Source organism: Myotis myotis, unplaced genomic scaffold (genome assembly GCF_014108235.1).
Source record: "Myotis myotis isolate mMyoMyo1 unplaced genomic scaffold, mMyoMyo1.p scaffold_m19_p_8, whole genome shotgun sequence".
Lineage (NCBI taxonomy): Eukaryota > Metazoa > Chordata > Mammalia > Chiroptera > Vespertilionidae > Myotis > Myotis myotis.
The window spans coordinates 35,771,890-35,792,396 of NW_023416390.1; the positions used below are offsets into that span (position 1 = coordinate 35,771,890).

The 20,507-nt window shown below is 46.1% G+C and overlaps 1 protein-coding gene across 28 annotated transcripts in view; it reads right to left on the reverse strand.

Moving 5' to 3' along the window:
- The window catches only part of HDAC4 (histone deacetylase 4), a 257,343-nt gene that overhangs the window by 123,405 nt on the left and 113,431 nt on the right, over nucleotides 1–20,507 (reverse strand). The window lies entirely within an intron of this gene.

Sequence of the window (20,507 nt, forward strand, 5' to 3'; positions counted from 1 at the left end):
ATTTTATGGTGGAGAGAAAATTGCTTGTATAGGTTGTGCCATGAGAAATACATTAACACAATCAGACTCGTGACGTCAGCAGAAGCACAAAGAGCACATTCAGGGCCCAGTAAGAAATGCCGACTGTGCTGTTCTCAGCCACAGAGAGAAGAAATCTGGGATACTGTTTCTTTATTTAGTAAGTGATCATAAAGGACACTGTCACTTTCCATGGTTAGGTCCTCTCTTCACACACCATGCCATGCCATCATATAGACACGAAACACAGAGAAGCACTATTCCTCAGAAAAAACGGCCAAAGTTCAGGGTCCATTCAAGTGAAGAATGAGTCATTCAAATCCAGGGAAAAATAATAGATATTGCAACTATGTAACCACAATTTCCTCTTACTCTGACATTTTGCCTATCTGGGGAGGCGGAGAAAGGGAGAAAAAAGAAGACGGGGTAAATTAGAGATGTAACTGAAAAACGTGTTCCCCTATGGCTGTGAAATGTGTCCACACACTGAAAAACATGTGTTGGGATAAGGAGTGATGCCGGAAGGCCCTGTGTGCTCTGTACATCACATGCCCACCCAATACTCTAACTTCGTCAGGCAGACCCTAGCTTTTATTTTTTGTTTGTTTGTTTTGTTAATCTTCACCTGAGGATATTTTTCCATTGATTCTTAGAAAGAATAGAAAGGAGGGGGAGAGACAGAGAGAAACATCCATATGAGAAAGACACATCGATTGGTTGCCTCATGCATGCACTCCAACCAGGACCAGGGATCAAGCCAGCAACCCAAGTACATGCCCTTTTCCGGGAATCAAACCTGGGACCCTTCGGACTGCGGGCTGACACTCTATCCACTGAGTCAAACCGGCTAGGGCAGTGGTTCTCAACCTTCTGGCCCTTTAAATACAGTTCTTCATGTTTTGACCCAACCATAAAATTATTTTCGTTGCTACTTCATAACTGTAATGTTGCTACTGTTATGAATCGTAATGTAAATATCTGATATGCAGGATGCTCTTAGGCAACCCCTGTGAAAGGGTCGTTCGACGGCCAAAGGGGTCGCGACCCACAGGTTGAGAACCGCTGGGCTAGGGCATCCTTCACTTTTCTTTATTGTTATAGTCTGTCTACCTGTGTTATTCCTACACATGTGTTCCTTAATGACAGGAGTGAGCACAAAAGCAATGGCATGACAGGGTGGTAATGGTTCCCAGGAAAAGATATGCAGTCTGGAGTCTGGTCTGCCTGCAGCTGGAAGAGTGGACAAGAGTGCCTCCTGGGAAGGGTTGTGAGTGTCCCCAGGACACCAAGGGCCACTCACTCTCATTGTGGCATCTGGCAGGGCAGTCACATGGACCAGAATTGCCCTGCACACCTGCCTCCTGTCCCCAGGTGTGAGCCATGAAGGCCTGTGGAGAGACAGGTGTCCTCAGCGAAGTGGGGCCAGGGGGGCAGATGGTCCAAACAGGTCAGCAGCAAGCCAACAAGAGTCTGGGGCAGGCTCACCAGTCTGTCTACAAGCCACAGGGCCACGGAGCACAGGCAGCCTTGAGGGTCAGCCCTGCCTCCACATACCTGCTCAAAACCAAAGGCTCCACCCTGCCAGGTGGCCCAGGGCCTCCTGCTCAATGGTTTAGTAGTCCCTGGTCTCTGTCCTCGAGTAAATCTCTGGGTTTCTTTGGCCCACTCATCTTTCTCATTTCACTCTCTCAACCTGTGGAAACACAGGCTCCATCTATGTTTTGAATAAAAAGGAAGCATGGGAGGCCTGCCTGACTGCAAGTGTATCCATTTTCCCTCTGTGTACTGGCGCTGTGCCAGGACTTTAGCTTACAACCATCTCCCTCAGGACTGCAAGGAACTGCTCTCTGCCTGTTGCCAGTACTGTTGTGAAATGTAAAGCCGTTCTGATCCTGGAACCTTTTTGTGGGACCTGGATCTCCTCTCTATATGTTTGTAAGATCTTCTTGTTCCCAGGGTTCTGAAATTTTAGAATCACGTGTTTGGGGATGATCCTTCTGTGTCCATGGTGGGGCACATGGTTGGCCTGTTCACTGTGGCAGCTGGTGTCCTCCTCGGTGGGGATTTCCTTGAATTATTTCACCGAGTTCTTTTTTCATTTTGTCCTTCTGAAACCCCTGTTTAGGTGGTAAATTGCCATTTCCTTTTCTTTCTCTTATGCACAACTTTCTATGAGATTTCCTTAAAGGTAATTTTAACCTTTCCATCAAGTTTTATGTAATTTCTGCTGTTATTTTTTTTAAGTGTTTTTATTAATTTTAGAGAGAGAGAGGAAGGGAGAAGGATAGAGATATAGAAACATCCATTGACTGCCTCCTGCACGCCCCCTACTCGAGATTGAACCCACAGCCTGGACATGTGACCTGACTGGGAATTGAACCTGTGACTTCTTGGTTCATAGGTCTACACTCAACCACTGAACCATACTGGTGTTCAGAGGCCTGGGTGGCTCCATGCCCAAATGTTTCCTGTAAACTATCAGAGGGATCTGGAGGCATGGGTGGTTTCACTTTGATTCCCAGCAAGACCACCCCCAGGAGGTTCTGCACCTGCTCAGGGAGCGCCTATGACGTGCAAGGCTTTCCTATTCTATGAACAGCCGGCAATGGTAACTGCCCAGATGATCTCACTGGGGTTGTCAACAGTCCATCCCCCTTCAACTGTTGGCCAGACCATTTCTGTAATAAGGAGAGACCCAAATTAACTACCCATGTTTCTCAGACAGCAGTTTTTAGGAGAAAGGCAGGGCAAATGCTTGATTCTCTTGCCCATTGTTTGATCCCCACATTGCATCAAACATTTCCCTGAGGAGAACAGGTCCCTCCAGTGGGGAGCAGTGTTTAGGGACCACAGTCTGGCTGCTGGGTGGGTGTTGCTTCTGACACATGGATCTTTACTGGAGTTTTTGTGATTTTTGGGTGAGAGTGAAATTATAGTCATATGTTCAATCTGCCATCTCGCCAAGGAGCTTCGGAATACATTACTTACTAAAAATATCAGTCAGAAGAATCAACAGTCATATCAGGTTTTATTCAAAATACTGATTTATATTAAATGTCACTTTCCCCAAAGGTGATCTTAACTGAATTACAATTATTCTTTTTAACACTATGCGTATGTGTAGAGGGAAGAGGAGGTGAAGCCTTAAGTGTTTCTCAATGTAAAGATGTAATGATCTTCTGCGGCTAATGTAAATAACTTCAGTGACCCCACCTTGGCCTAATTTGTAAGTGAACATATATATCCTTTCTCTCTGCCTCATTACATGTATATATGTGGTGCCAAAGAAATGGGTTTATGGAAAGTATTCACCATTATTTACATTATACTTGAAAAATGAGAATAAAACCAATTATGGCACAAGAAGAGGGAGTTTTGTTTTGTACTGTTTTCAATTGAGAGCAAAATGAAAAGAAATAAATATAATCAATGGCGACATTTATAGATTTTACAGATGTATATGGGAAGGCTTTGTTCTCCACGTGGGGCAGGGAGAGACCTGTATCAGTTGGTTTGCATATATTAAATGTTACAGTAAATGTAACCCTTTCTGTGTCCTGTACACACGATTTCCTTGCACAATTCCAGGGAGTGGATCAGTCTTCCAAGTCAGTGAGAAGTTGACTAGAGCAGGTAGGTCTCTGCTCCACGCTGGAGGTGGAGAGGGTGTCAGGCGGCACTCCTCCCTGCATGTCCCCTTGTCGTTGCTACCAGAGCATCGCTGCAGGTCCTGTGCGCTGGGCCTGGCCTAGCTTCACTCGTGCTAGCTACCTCATTTAATGTGTAACACAAAGGATCCTACAGGACAGTGACAGGCACCAGCTATACCCCATAGGACAGGTGGAAAAGAGAAGCACTGAGTCTGAGCAACATGCCCAAAGCCACCTAGCAAATGAAAATGACAGCCAGGAACTAGAACCTGGGTATCCTAACCATGCTGCAGAACGGGCTAAAGAGCCCAGGGGGCAGGTCACCCTGAGCGGTGGTTCTCAGGCTGGGTGCCTGGGGACTTGGGAACAATGTAGGACCCAGGCCTACACTATGTGGGAGCAGGCGTTGGTGGTCTCTAGCAGAGCTCGGTGGTCAGGCACCCCCGGAAGCCAGGAACGCCCACCTGGAGCTCTGAGTAAACACCCACAAGTGTGTTTCCTGCCAGCAGTGGGCCTGCCTGACCACTCATATCTCTCCCTGTGGCTCTGACTTTGGTTTCAATTGTGACCAAAGGCCAGTCTGCCCTGTAATTACTGGCTTGCTCGAGTGCTCTGCAGTTCTGAGCTCTCTATGAACAACTCTACTTCTGAAAGGTCCTAGGGCTGGGGCAGCCTCAGGATCAGCCCTGCAAGGCTCTGCTCAAGGCTGACACAAGGCCCCAAAAGGTTGGCCAGACCAGGTCTTGCCACCCACCCAGGACCAGGAAGACAGGTTTACAAGTTCAACTGAGCTGCCATAGCCCACAGAGCAGAGCTGGAAAGAAAATCCCCTAATACAATTCTTATCACAGCTAAAATAAGAAGCTACAATTTACACCAGGTATGGGCTTCACCTAAATTAGCTCGCACCTCTGCCCAATTCACACCAACTCCCAAACTATAAGTTTTCAAAATATTTCTCTCTGGTAGGAAATTTAAGGTCCCGCTATACACTAATGAGATGTAGACTCTCGGCCAGTGTCTGTACCCGAGGAGAGGGGCTTTGCACAGCTGGTTAGGACTTTCCTAAGGCCATGCCTGCCCCCCACCTACCTCATCACTACCGCACTGGCATCTCCAAGTTGTCTGCAGACGCCAGAGAGAATGTTTTAGTGGAAAGGCAAGCCTGCAGTGCTGCTGAAAGGGTTAGCCCTGCAAACTCACTGTCTCCACACCCATGTCCTGGCCAACAATGTGGAAGACACTGGAGCATGAGATGGGAGCTGTTCTGCAATCAGTTAATACTAAGGAGAGCAGGCTGGGCTGGGCCACTGTGATGTTGGCTCACGGGACATGCACTGGAGAACTGGCTCCCCATATGTCCACAGTGTGGGCCAGAGCACAGGGCAGTGATGGTAGGTGGACTCAGGCTCAACTGTGAGTTCACATCCAGCCAGTGACCTGCAAGAAGGCACCTGGCCTTGATTTTCCTCCATCATTCCAGTAACGTGACAAGTGCCGGCACGTAGCGGGTGCTGAGTGTGTGACCTAGTGTCCATCTGGGACCAGGACACAGCCTCCGACCCAGACTCATTGTCATGGGGTTCGTGCAAATGGGCAGAATGAGAGTCTAGGAGGGGCTGGCGCCTCTTCTGTTTCCAGAGGCAGCCAAACTGAGCCCACCTTCCCTCAGGTGCTCCTGAACCCTGTTCCCCAAAATGTGGGCCCAGAAAACACCTTTTATGTTGAGGGTGGTAAACAGGGCAATCAGAAAGCTGGTGGCCAGGGCGCTAGCTGAGAACCCCAGGAGAGTGCCAGCTGACCCTTGGTGTGCATGTTTGACAGCTGATGATAGAGCTGTGGACAAGTTGTGCAAGGAAAGCCTGGCCCCAGCCTCTGGAGAGATTCAAATATTCCAGCAGACAAGCCCCAATCTCATCCTGTCTGGGTACCAACAACTCTGCAGACCTCAGGACAGCCAATACTGCCTTGGAGCATCCAGCTTCTCAGGTAACTCAGCCTTCTAGAAGCTTCCAGGGGCTTCCAGAAGCACTGCCTCCCATGAGCTCCCTGTGTGAGAGGTAGAGGAGGGGAGGAGAGAGAAGGTTTGGTCAGGTCCTGGTGTGGTGTCCAGGGACCACCTGCAGGCACAAAGCCCTGGGGCCTTCCCTTCAGCAGGCGGAGACAGCACACCTTCAGGACCCCACCAACCCTGTTGTTCCCAAAGCAGACACAGCTAGGGGCCAGCAAGCATGGGGAGGTTGGACACAGCGGGCTGGGGCACTTCACCAGCAAAGGAAGCACCTCATTGGCCATTGTGGAGAGGGAGCAGTGGAAGGAGACCTGGGGAGACACCTCTCCTTTCATAGAGCAACACTCCCCTTGTAGTGTAATCAAGTGATTCCTGGCAAAACCAACTGTAGGTTCCTATAGGACAGTGATGGCAAACCTATGACACGCGTGTCAGAGGTGATACGCAAACTCATTTTTTTGGTTGATTTTTCTTTGTTAAATGGCATTTAAATATATAAAATAAATATCAAAAATATAAATCTTTGTTGTACTATGGTTGCAAATATCAAAAAATTTCTTTCTGTGACACGGCACCAGAGTTAAGTTAGGGTTTTTCAAAATGCTGACACGCCGAGCTCAAAAGGTTCGCCATCACTGCTATAGGAGAAAAGAGAGAACCTGGAACTGGGAAAAATCCATCCTATACTTTAACCAGAAGTGGGTAAGTCTACCTGGAAAACACAGGAGTGGGGGATCCACTTCAGGACCCCGGTGGGAAGACCAGCAGCCCCGCTTCCCTGTCCTGATCTTACAATCAACACAGTTCGCCACGTTTTCAGGCTGAAATCCCATTGAATTGAGACAGACCCAGAGGTTGATAGACAAACAGCTGGAACTTCATTGTCCCACCACTGTCTTCTTTAAAGGCACGTGGTCGCTGCTTAGAGCACAAAGGCACAGACGTGGGGACGAAGAAAAAAGACGGAGGCCCACCCCAAATCTTCACTAGCTATGGCTTTGCCGAGGCAGCTTCATGATCAGATTTGTGTGTCACCTCCAAGCCCCAGGAGCCAATCTAAACCCTGAAGGGAGCAGCCCTTCTGTGCCAAGGTCACCTTTGACAGGCCCCACCCCATCAACAAAGAGCAGAAGGCCCCGCCTGCCCACTGCCCACTTGCCTGGCCTCCTGCTTTGCAAACCTGCTTAAGTCACAGCAGCACAGGTGATGGTACAGACACAGAACCAAAATGGAAGTCTCAACATCAGGTGATACAAATAGGACCCAGAAGAATGAAATAATAAATATTCATTACAGATATCCATGCTTACCAATATACAGATATCACAGAGATTTAAAATATTTTTTAAAATGACCGTTAGGCCAATCAATTTTAAAACCTACATAAATTAAACACATTTCTAAAAAAAAATATATATAACTTTCTCAAGTTGACAAAAATATAGAGTAATCCTTAATCATAAATTAAACTGAATAGTTTAAAATATTTCCACAAAGATCATATTAGAAACAGTATTATCAACCGTTCAACTAACTAATCATTCAATTAAGAAAAAACACACAAAAAAACCCTACACACACCTGAAAGAGCACAGGAAGGTAAAGCACACTCCTGAGCTCATTTTAAGAGGCCAGTGTAACTCTTATTACAAAAACCAGAGAAAGACAGTGTAAGAAAGAAAAATTATACTCAGTCGTGACAGAGCTACAAAAATCCCAGGTAATTTATTAGCAAGCTTAATCTAACAGTCTATAAAAAAGATAATAGACCAAGGTAAGTGGCATTTTAACATAAGAAATGTAACACATTTCTATACAGAACATCTATAAATGTAATCCACTACACTAATAATGATCACGTAAATAATGAAAACAAGCATATAATAAAACCCAACAACTAGTCATTATAAAAACTCTTAGCCAACTAAGAATAAAAGAGACTTTCTTTAACCTAAAAAAGGGGCATCTATAAAAAAAACTCACAGCAAATATTGCTTTTAATAGTGAACCTCGAAAAAGACAAGATTCCAGCTACCCCAGGAGCTAGCTATGGTATAATAACACAAGCAAAAAGGGGAGAAACAGAATCGCCATGACTCACAGACTCTCTGATTGCCAATACAGAGCTCTTCCCCACCAAAAAAAAAAAAAAAAAAAAAAAAAAAAAAAAAAAAGGAGAAAAAATAGAACTAATGAGGACATTAACAAGGTTCTGGGAAAGAACAACACTAAAAAACAAACTGTATTTCAATATACTAGTAATGCAACAAATACAAAACCTAATATTTTTAAAAAATATAAAGTACCAATTAAATATAACAGAAGATAGGAGACACTTTTTATGAATAAAAACTATAAAAGGTATTGACAAATATTTTAAATGACTAAAATAAATGAACAGAAAGACCACATTTAAGAACAAGAAGAGCTGCTATCAGAAGGACATCAATTCTCTCCAAACTGGTCTGTATAGATCCAATGCAGAGTAGTTCATGAGCTGACAAAGTGGTTGTCAAACTGCAGTTGACCCCTGAGTCCCACGGGAGTTAGGGACACTGACCAGCCAGGCAATTGAAAATCCACACATAACTTAAGTGGGTCCTCTACATACACGATTAGTTTGATGGTTCGTATGGAATAATAAACCCAGAGCCCCCAAGATGCTCCTGAAGAAGGTGGTAATAGGTCCTGTGCAGATAACCAGAGCTAAAGTATTTAACATTTATGTTTATGAAAAGATGGAATTCATCCCCATGGACCAAAATTAATCCTGCATGGAATGAGACTCAAAATGTAACCAGAAAAATTTAAAAATCTTTAAAGGATACTATTTGAAAATATACTCATGACCTTTTAAAGAAATACACAAAATGCAAAAAGTGCTTACCATAAAAGACAAAACTGATCAATCTGACTACATTTTCATTAAGAACTTCTGCTCATTAGACACTATTTATAAGTGGAAGAGAGATGTGAAGAAGATGGTCAACACCACATGTAACTGAAAGTACTGACAGAGAACTTGTATCTATAATAAATGAGTAACTTCTACAGACCAGGACCAAAAAGACCAAAGAAAATGGCCAGAGATGTGAATAGGCTTTTCAAAGAAGGGCTCTTAAGGCAAGAAAAAACAGACTAAAACTCAGGCCACACTGGTAGTCAAGGAAAGCCAGTCAGAGCAGCATGAGTCCTGAGATTACACCCTCTCCACTCCCAAGTCACCAGGTGTTGGGAGAGCCTGTGGGGCAGCCAGTGGGGCAGGTAGCAGTATAAATGAGAATGGACCTTCTGGAAATCACTGACTTTCTTTTCTCAAGCTGAATCATGGTTCTAGGACCCTGCAACTCCACATTAGACATATCCAAACTTGAAAATCTTCTGGGCGTGAATCTGAGTGGGGCAAGAACAGTTGTTAAAGCAGGGCTTGCTGGAAGCTGCCAAGTAGCCACCACAGATCCACATATCCTGCAGGAGATTAAGAGTATGTAACTGTGTTTAGCATGAAAATGATGTGAGTGAATCTTAGAAACAACACTGAAGCAGAGGGTGGGGAGTAGGGGCTGCAGAAGACTCTATCAGTAACATACACTTTAAAAAGGCTCAAAAAAAGTGAAACAAAACAGGATCCTGTTTAAGGAACCATACATATATGGCAAACTAGTGTTTTTGTGTGTGTTTTTTTAAAGCAAGTCAAAGACAAAAGACAAAAAACTGAGAACAGAGTTTATGTTAATGACAAGGGGTTGACCATACACCCTGGAATTCACTGCTAGGTCTGTGAGCAAAAGGGCTAAGAGCCAAATCCACCCAGGGAAACATCTCACTCCACTTTTCACCAAACATGACTCATTTGTTATTGGAAGTTCCTCTGATGATACGAACGGAAGGACAGTTCAACATTTTATCAGATTCTTAGAACAGAGTGCAGCATGTCTAGTAAGAACATTGACACCAACGTCAGTGTGGGACTGGGACCTGGAAGGGGCTGGGGCAGGGTACTCGACCCTCCCCAGGGGGACCGGCCCTGCCCTAGCACCCTGGAAGAAGAAACAAGAAGAGGTAGCATCCCTCACCAGCCTGGGCAGCAGGAGCATCTGCTGCACAGAGCCCATCATGGAGCTTTCAACTCATTCCACAATACCGACCCCCACTTATATTTAGACAGGTCACCAAAAAAGAGGCAGGTCCTGGCTTACTCAGACCATCTATACATGTCCTGAGAAAAGATACACAGAATCTTCCCGATTGCCTCCAAGGAGTCAGAAACACGAGCACAAAAGAAAACCTGCTCACAAAGTCACTTGAGTTTCACTTTAAATTGACCTACTCAAAATCAACTTTAAATGAAAATTTCTGACAGAAGGAAATATGTAACTTTTTAATGGTAAAAACACAGACGGCGCCCTTACGACACGATATCTCTCAAGAATGTAAAATCCCAGAAAGCTGGAATGATTAAGCAAAATGCAGTATTCCCAGCCTGTTCCTCCTCCCAGAGTGCTTCAGTCTCCAGGATGGGCCAGGCCCTACAACCACCCTGAACTAGGTGTTTAAAATGAGGAGGAAGGAGTCAATAGGCTGAGTTTCATCTTGAGATAAAAGGAACTTCCAATTCAATGACATCTGCATTTGAAACCGACATTTTCAAATTACATTCCTTAACCAGCCAACTTGGGGAACTCCAATTCTTGGGGCATTGTCTGAGGAAGGACTGTGGTCTCCAGCCCCAATTATTCATCAGCTAAAGATGCAAAGACATTCTTACGCTATGTGAGACATTCCCTCAAATCCAGCATCTCAAAATATCTCAGAGGACTCATATAGCTGCTCTTGCCTCTTCTTTAACAAGCAAACAAAACCCCAAAACAAACAAAAGGCAGAGGTAATATGCACCCCTAACAGGCCTAATACTTAATAAAATCATTTCGCTGAGTATAGGGCCATTTGACATAAAATCTCCCTTATAAGTAAGTGAAAAACGCTCTTGACGACTTCTGAGAGTTCCTAACATGAGTGATGAAGATGTGGAGAGGACAATTCTGGTGTCATGAAGATTTTAATTTTGAAGTCCAGTGACAGTGTTTTTAAGAAGAATGGATAAGAATGATGGTGAACTGGGGTGTTTAAATGTCTAGAGTGTTACTAGGAGTCCAATGAGGCTTCCCTATCAATTCTGAAAGTGCAGTGTCCAAGGTCTGCACACCCAACGTCTCTGCTGAGCTGAGGGGGTGCCTCACTCTTCATACTCAAGGGGTGGCTTATTGGAAGAACATGGCTGATGGGACTTACTTGGCTCCCTCCAAAGTCTCCACTCTAAGGGCAATAAGAAAAGAACAAAGTCTTTCCCAAAAACCTATCACCCAGGAGACAGCCACAGAATCTTGGAAGCTGGTAAGTGGCCGGCAGAGCAGAGCACAGAATGGGTGCTGCTGATACAGTAGAAGCGGGGGCTATGGGTGGGAAGTCTGTGCCCTAGGGAGGAGCTGAACAGGTACTCTCTGGTGAAAGGAGTATGCCAAGAGAAAAAGACAACAGGTCATGGCATCTGGGACCCTATGAAATGAAGAGGCCCTGCCCATCAGCAGTCCAGCCAGCTTCTTAGAGACTTACTCCCACACTGGCCTGCCATTCAGGAAAGCCCCTAATGTGAGAAAAGAGAGGCAAATCCAAATGTGTGCCATCTGTTGAGCCCCCTGCCCCTCCTCCCTGAAAACACAAGGATATGGGTGTTGTTCTCTAGGGTCCCCCAGAACCTGAAAGGTGCTGGACCAGGGAGGTGGCCATGATGCTGCAGGAGAGAGGGCAGGTACGAGGAGGTTCCACACACATTTAATAACTTTACTGAGGTACACTCTGCATTTCACCCTCTTCAATGATTTTTTTAGTAAATTTACCAAGTTGCACAATCACCGCTAAGAATCAGTTTTGGAACATTTTCATCACTAAAACAGGAACAACCCTTGTGTACTTATCTTAGGGGCAGCAGATGGCATTTGCTAACTGGATCAATGTGCAGGAGAAAGGGCACAGAATGAAGGTACCACTGAATCCATGGAGGCTGTGAGAAGAGCAGGTTTGCAGGGAGACATCGAGAATCTGGTTTCGGGCACATCAAGTCTGAGATGTTCAGTAAATACCCAGGTGGGCATCCAGATAAGCAGAGAGCTCTGGGAACTGGAATTCAGGAGAATCCAGGTTGGAGCTGTAAACGTGAACTGCAGCAGAATCAGGATCATTTCTGAGCTATGATATGGTGGGAGGGAATCACTGAGATCTCTTAGGGATGAGTCAACAAGAATGAGCAGCCATCCAAGGACAGTCCTAGGGATGTCTCACTGCTAAGAAGTAGGAGAGATGAAAAAGAACATGTCAAGGAGCTGAGGATCAGTGTCAAGGGCAGTGGCCAGGCACCAAGAGCATGTGGTCTTAGGACAAGGTGCTAGAAGAGGGTGATCCACTTGGTCAACGTTGGGGAGAGGCCACCCAGATGAGGATGTGGAGCCAGAGAAAACTGACATCTGTTAAATGCCACAGGACCACTAGGTGGCACTTGCAGCCAAATGGCACCACTCATCTCACCTGGAAACAAGTGCAGACAGCATCAGAGATCAGTACTAACCTCCCGGAATCTGGAGGGGGTAAAGGCTCAAGGCAGGTGCAGCTCAAGAGGCAGAGAGATGAAGTACCAGTCTGGACCCCTATCTTTCTTCTCCAGACCAACACCACCAAGGGTAGCGACACTAGGAGACACCCTACTGCAAATGCCAGAACCAACACAGGAACAAGAACAAAAGCCCCCAAGTAGCCCAGCCCCAGCAGTGGGACACATGGAAACAGAAGAGCTGACGTGTCCACATCCAATGTTCTTTAGGATCACTTCAAATGTATGATCAACTCAAACCTCACGTTCAGTCACAGTTCTCCCTGGTGGAGAGCCATCTTCACACCACCCACACTACTTGGTTTGATTCTCTTCTGGTGCATAGTTGTTGTTTTTTTAGTCCTATTAAATGACAAGCTGAAATTATTGGTTATACAGGCTTTTAAGAAACAAAACTTTTCTTAACAGACCACTTAAATGGTTTTTTAAATCAGAATAATATGCTGTATACACTATGAGAAAGCTTTACTCAAAAACGTGTTCCAAATTCGATTCCACAGAAAATAGTTACTTCTGATGCAAAGATGTAGGTCTGCACAGCTGTTTCCCAGGGGCTCCAAGGCCCCTCTACACAAGACCTCAGGACGCTGCCCCACCCCAGCAGCTCCAGCTCAGAGACATGTGCAGCATCATACTTTAATTCTCCCACTTTCAGGACAGCTCTGGTGTTGTCATGGCATCACGTGGGACTTTGCTATCATACCTTTATAAATAAGGTATTACTGGACAAGAACTCTAATGTTATACAATTACAATGCAAAGGCAGTAAGATAGAAGCAAACACTCCTGTGTGTGGCTGGACATGCTGGGGTCAATCTGAGGGAACAGAGTCATCTGCATGCACCCTGTACCATGAATGGACTGATGAAGCAAGTGCTAGATCTCCCATTCCTGAGTTCGGAACCACCCTTAAAGCTCTTTAAAACCCTTTTAATGTTTCTAATTTTTTTGTAAGCCTTAAGAAGAAACACTGTGTTTTGGAAATATCTGCAAGCTCAAATTGAGCAACAGCTGTAATAAAATCCTGGCACACAGTGGGGAACTTGGCTTTCAAAAAGTGCACAAATGTATTTCCCAGAAACTATAAATAGAACCCAAAATGGTGAAACCTGCTCTAAGTTCTCAGCTGACTAAAAAACGAGCCTGACCTCCAGAAATAAGTGACAGAGCAATCCACGTGGGACTTTACTATCATATCTTTATAAATAAGGTATTACTGGACAAGAACTCTAATGTTATACAATTACAATGCAAAGGCAATAAGATAGAAGCATAAAAAGAAACCTAATGTTCTACTACTCAGCACTTCGTATAAGAGCTACACTGTATTACTGACTTCAGTCCTCACAGCCCAGAAAGCAGTGACCAGACAGACCACAGGTGGGAAAACCCAGGCTGGTGAGTTGTTAGCAGTTCGCCCAGGGCAGCAGCCAGTAAGTATTGACCCCTGGATTTGAATCTGGTCACACCCACTGAAACATCTGCTCCCACCCCTGCAGCCCCTCACCTGGGCTTAGCTGTGCTCACACCTCTAAGTTACTCTCTGAAAGCCGTTTTGATTGCCCTAAACTCACTGGATAAGAATACATTATCTAAAAATTAAAATAGTTCCAGTGGTCTAGGAAGGCCACAAATCTCCTGTGCAATTGTCCTTGCCACTTCAGTTACATAAGGTCAAGTTTACATAATACAAAAGATGGATTTCAGAATTTCCTTCTTAGCAACCTCCAAACGTTTGGTTATGTATTTTACCTAACAGCTGGGTTGTAGTAGGAACCAATATTACTTAATAGTAACAGCTGAAATATTTAAAAATAGAAGGTGTTTCTTCCACTTGGTGGAGAGAGAAGACAAGGCAGCAAAGAGGCCAACCTGAAGCAGCGCTGCATTTCTTGGGAAGCTGGCCTCTTCCAGTGCGGGGTGGGGATGCGGCTGCCCTCCTGGCCAGCAACAAGCATTCCACCTGGGCTTTCTGGAAACCAAGTTGCCCTGCTGGACCTCAAATGTCCAATAGGGAAAGCAGCTTCTTTCAAGAACTTGGTTGGTCATGGGGGTGGGGGGGTGGTCAGGGGGAAGGTAGAGGTGGGTAGGGTGTAGGAAAATCCAACAGGCAGTTGGAAATGTGGGACTGCAGTGTGTGTTGGGGTGGGGGAACGGGGGTTAGGTTCAGTCTAGAAGAAACACCTGGGACACTTGTTTAAAATTCACTGTGTAAGCTTGGTAAAGTTACCTGGCCTCTAGCAGCCTCAGATACCCACCCTGCAGGCCCCTCAAGAAGAATGGAAGGACGGAGAACATAAAGTGCTAAACAAATACGGGGCGGGCAGCACTTGGAGGGACCATTGCTGTCCTTATTGCCATCACCACCGTAATTATCAGTGATCCAGGGCTATGAGGCTGAGCTCTCCCACCTCAGGTATGGGGCTGCTTCTACAGGTGGACACACAAAACAAGAGATCCGGACAAGATACCTCTGCTGAGAAACAGTGAGACTCTATAAAGTATGAGTTGGCAGAAAACACATTGGTAACTCTAATCATTATCTTTTTTAAAAAATTATACACAATGTCTACCTTATAGATGTTGCATGGAGGTCTGTTTCCTTGGCAGATTTCATTTCCATACCATCTTTATGCCACCGACTCCTAATGTTAAGACCCTTGCTTCGGCCCTCCTCCCAAGTTGGGGTGCATGTTCACAACTGCCTACTCAGCATCACTAATGGGCATAACTTTTCAACAATCCACATGTCCAACACTAGCCCTCACCTCCCCCCAAGGCCAGCTTCATCCATGTTCTCCACTGTGATTCATGGCAACTCCGCCTCCAGATGCTCCAATCTCAAATTCTAGTCACTGCCCGAGGGTTTCCCTCCCAGCCTACCTACAGCCTCTGTGAATCCTATCTAAGATGTGTAGAATTACAGTGGTTCTCACCACTGTCTCCACCAGGCTTCCTGTCCCTCCTCTGCCCCATGTGTCCAGCAGTCATTCTCTGTAGCACAAGGCCGGTGGGTCACTCCACTCAGAACCTCTAGGAGCTCCCCATTCACTCAAAGGGGAGTGACCCTTCACTCACAACAAAAGTCTCATTGCTAAAGATGGCCTGCATGTCCCTCTGTGACCAGCCAGAGCCTGGAGCAGAGATTCACCAGTCACATGCCCATACTCCTCTCCTGCCTCCTGACTGTCCTAGGCACCTTGCTCCTGCCGGACCCGAACTACAGCTCCTTCTCTGCCACCTCCCCCAACCCTGCTTCCTTGCCACAGTCTACTAATTGTATTTATTCAATGTCCTCTTCCCCTGGTTCAACATGAGCTCCACAAACTTGGGGATGTTTCATTCATAAGTCTATGTGTGCCAAGGGCAGTAACTGGTACCCAGAAGGCCCAACTGCCATAAATGACTGAGTGAATGAATGAATGAATGAATGGGTGAAGGAATGACTGGAGAAAGGAATGAACGAATGAGCCTGATGGATCAACAGTGAGGCCTCCCTTGGCCACTTCATTTAAAATCGCAGGAACCGACCACATAAGAATTCCATCTGTCCCAGTTGCTTTTTTCTCCATAGCCCTTATCACCTTCTCACATCTGATGTTCTGCATAATTTACTACAACAATGAATGAATTAATGAGCATATTTAGGGCCCAGCATTAAACTGGAGAACTCAACTCACTCACACACATGATGAAGATTCATAAAAAATGGCCACAAAGCAAGTCTCAACAAATTCAAAGGCTTAGTCACTCCCAACCATAATATAGTGAACTATAATTCAATAGCAAAAAGATTACTTGAAAAACTTCATACCTTCAGATAAAAAACACTTCTAAATATCTCATTTAAAAAACAACAATCATCAAACAGAACCCACTGCTGGAAGGCTTCAGAAACAGGGACCTTTCCCAAAAAGATGACACTTGAACCTCCTAGATGGCAGGTTGTGGGTGTGACTGAAACGTTAATATGACCACAGAAAACGAAAATCGTCTCAATTGGACAATGCCAAGAGAACAGGGACAAGAGTTAACATCTCTCCCTACTCCTGGCTGGACACACATTTAGACTTCATTTCCAGAGTCGCTGCTTCCAGGGACATTTCATGCACACCCCATAGCCCTAAAGTGTAGGACACAACGCTGGTAATGAAAGAGGGGATAAATAAAAAGGAAAAGGGCACTTTCCCCACAATTGGTGTCACAATGATGCACACCCTGGACACATTCTGTCCATCGGGGTCACCTGTAAGGCACAAACAAAACAGAATTCAAAACATCCTTTCCTCCACCTAATAATCAGGTAGAACTTTCAAATGTCCCAAGAGGACTTAAAAGGACCATTGGGTCAGACCTTAGGGTCACTGCCAGAGGGCAAATGTCATTCACTTCACAGCTATGCTGAGGTCACCACCCCTCAGCGAAGGACAGGGACTGGATTGAGAGCTGGTGGCACCCAGCAAACACACCTATCCCCGCCACCTGCAGTCACCTTGGCCTCTTCGCTGGCCCGTCCACCAGGAGAGCAGTCATCAGGAGGAAGACTGCAGTCGGCCAGGTGTCACGTCCAGGCAGTGAATGACGCCCTGCACCTGGGCAGCAGACACAAGGGGGTTTCTAGCCTGTAGGTACATCTACATTAACTATTCAGTAGGTTCAGGTGCTTGACTTAGAAAGCAGCACGCCTGTAACTTCACAGGACAGAGCAGAGAGAGAAGAGCGAAGTGGACGGAAGCCTCCTGGGGGGCTCTCAACAGAACTCTAAGCACTATGTAGTTGCTGGGCTTCCCTGCACTGCCCAGTGTTTGCTTCATTTTAAATAGTGAGTCCTAGGTGTCATCACAAAGGCTTCTGGCTGGCTGGGGAGAGACAGTCACACTGGAGAAAGCAGCAGAGCCAGCAGCTGGGACGGGCAGACCAGAGGGCACCAGAAACACAAGAGGGGAAAGCTTTGCACAGCTACGGACACCTGCTTTGCTTCCTGGTCACCTAAGGCCTCTGCCAGGCCAAGCAGCCACCAGATGCTAGAGAGGCACCCAGGCTCAGAGGACAGGCCACCTGCTCAAAGCCATGCAACCAATCAGAGGCAGGTGGACCCTGTTTCCCCAGGTCTACTGGCTCCCTGGCCTTGCCACAGCTCAGCTAGGCCCAACCCTGACTCTTCATTCACAGACCAAGGGTGGGGTGTAGGTGGGGGGAAATGGAGCATTCCCCAATGGAGCTAGGAGGGGAGAAATGGGGCAGAAAGATATAGTTTACCTTTGTGCCACAGGAGAGAGACTGCTCTTGGCACCACAGCGCTTCCAGACACAGCAACTGCCCGTAGGAGCTCTCGATCAGGAGGAAGGGCCAGGCAAGAGGTGTTTGACATGCGTAGGCTCGAAAGGTCACACCTTTTACAGACCCTGAGTGGTGATGAACCTTCAATGGTGAGGGGAAATTGGGATCTGAGGGTTCTTCAGCACCTCACCCAATGAACCGGGTGGCAGTCGAGCAGCGCCCTCTGGTCTAGAGCTGTCCTTGCCTATAAGTTCACCTGTTCCCCAAAGTGAATGAGGCATTTCCAAAAACTCATGAACGCACCCTCCACAGACAAAGCTATAATTACACTCAGGTTTTACAGTATGTGCACCACACACTCATAAACCAGTCTATAAGTCATGGCTGTCCACAGAGCCCCTCTGGCAAACTCAGTGGAGGGAAGGGGGACATTATCAACATTCGTTTAAGTAAATCAAACTGCGTGAACTGTTTTCCAGTTTTTCAGATAGCTAGATTTTACTTTGATATCTTTTTGTTCTGTGTTTCACTTTTACTCCAAAATTTAAAACAAATGAGCAGAAAGGAAAGCATCACAGACAACCTGTCACCCTGGTGCACATGCTCATTCAGTCTGCAGACATGTACTCTGTGTTCACCTCACCTGCAAGCCTCCTACTGTGTGCCCAAAAGCCCCCACTGCATGAAGCTCTTTACTGAGTGACAGTTCCCTCAGCTAGAAGATGACAGCTCAGGGAGTCAAGCCTGGCACCAAAACGAGAAAACCAGAGAGAGCTCTCTCCTTCCCACCACTCCTGCCCGGTACTTCAGCAGGAGAAGCCCTTAGAAGCCACCAAAGGTGGCCATTAATCCTCTATTGTGCCCCATCCAGAACCCCAGGAGTATCAAGTGAAAAGCATTCCAGCTAAGGTTCTGTCCCTAGGGCATCTGTTTACTAGGTAAATTAACAGCTTCCAGGACAATGGAGGAAGATTGTCCAAGCTTTCCCTGAGGCCACAGGTCTCCTATCTGTACCTGTGTGCAGGCCCTCAGCAAACCAAACAACAGCAAAACATGCCTGGGAGGCGACAAAGGCTCCTGAAGCCAGCTAACCTCAAACAGTACCTGTTCCAAAACTCAACAGGAATGTCAACAAATTCAATAACCCCTTTGACAGAGTGGTGGTCAAATACCCTGTAAGATTTGGGAATCCATGGCTAAAGCCAAACCTCACTTTTTAAAAATTAGTTTGGATAAGTTCTCTAGAGTTTCTGTAGTTTCTTTGAGATTCCAGAATTTTCTTTTAAAAATTCCACCTTCGTTTTAGAGCTTGAACTCTGACAGGAGAGGAGTTAACGGGAACATGTGTGCAGAGCACTGGACCTCCGTGTTGGACCTGAGCAATCTGCACAAGATACTCTTCTCTGGTGCAGCCCATCCGAGAGTCAGCCACCACGTCCCCTTCTGGTGCCAAGGCTCACCATGTTCTAAGCTGTCTTTCACCAGAAGCACACCTGGAAAGCAGAGATGGGTCCCCGCCCCATACTTTATGTGCCTGGAAGGAGCCCACCTTCCTTCCAGCAAAGCTGCTGTAAGGATCAGTGAAAGGATGGATGGAACCTCCAGCCTGCTGTCTGGTTACAGCAGCGCCTCTGATATGCATCCTGCTGCCACTGAGGCTCTGTTCTCCTCCACAGTGTCCTGGACAGCCCAGCCTCCTCCTGGAACCCCTCACTCAATCAGGCTGGTGAGTGTCTACACTGTCTCAAGATTGTCTTCCCGTTCTAGAAACCAACATCCCACACATTCGGTATAATGACTCTTTTCTATTATAAACATGGTTACTTTTATAATTAAGAAAAAATGTACTTTACTTAAAAAAATATGATTCAGAAACAAATGACTTAACTGTTTTTAAGTCCCCTATAATCCCAGCACACGACACAGGTGGCATGTAATCCTGAACATGTCAGCTCTCGTAGGTGACCATCTGTCACTTTCTCTTATCCACAAATTCAGCATCTCTCCCCACCTAACTCTGAGCTGATGACCTGGTCTCCACAGGACACCCACCCAGCCACCATGTCTGTGCCCCAAGTCCCCACAGAGAAGGAAAAGAACGAACGACCTCTAGGAAGGGAGAAAGAGTGTAGCCTTGCCCATGACGTGCCATTCACTTCTTCCAAACCCAGGAAATAGATGCTATCTTAAAAGTAATAATAATCGGATATCTGTTATAATACAGTTGTACACACATGATTATACTAGTATGTTTCCCCTCTTTTATGATAGCACTAGTTTATAATTTTAAAAGTTTAATAAAACAAGGAAAAAGAGCAATAGGAACAGAAGGATATTCACATATAAGAAGTTAAGGGGAAGGGGAAGAATGAGAATTAACCCCTCTGCCCAAACTGAAGTCCAAGGTCTGTCTCCACAGGAAGTGGGAGTTGGCCCCACATCAGATCTCAGCCAGTGGGACTGCTTCCCAAACCAGAAGGTCCATTTGAAGCCCATCTCTTCCGGCTCACATGAACACGACCCACATTTACCACCTTCTCATGGTCTGTACAGCCACTGAAAATCTTCCTCCCTCCCACACCTGGTGGGCACCAGGAAGTTGTCTCAAAATGCCCAAGTGCACAAGGACTCAGTGTTTAAACAAAGGAAACACAGAGAGTGGGAATCACCATTGCTAAAGCGAGCAACTTCATCAGCCATCTGAAAGTACCTCCCACCCCAGGTCCTGAGGTAAAAAGTACACTGCTTGGTAGGTAGGGAGGATACAGATGGGAGTATAGAAGAGAGGAGACCAGCACCCCTGCAGGGCCCAAGCGCTGTGCCTTGGAACAAGCGCCTTCGAGGAGCACTGCAGAGAAACAGCCTAGGTCTGTGCTTGAGGAAA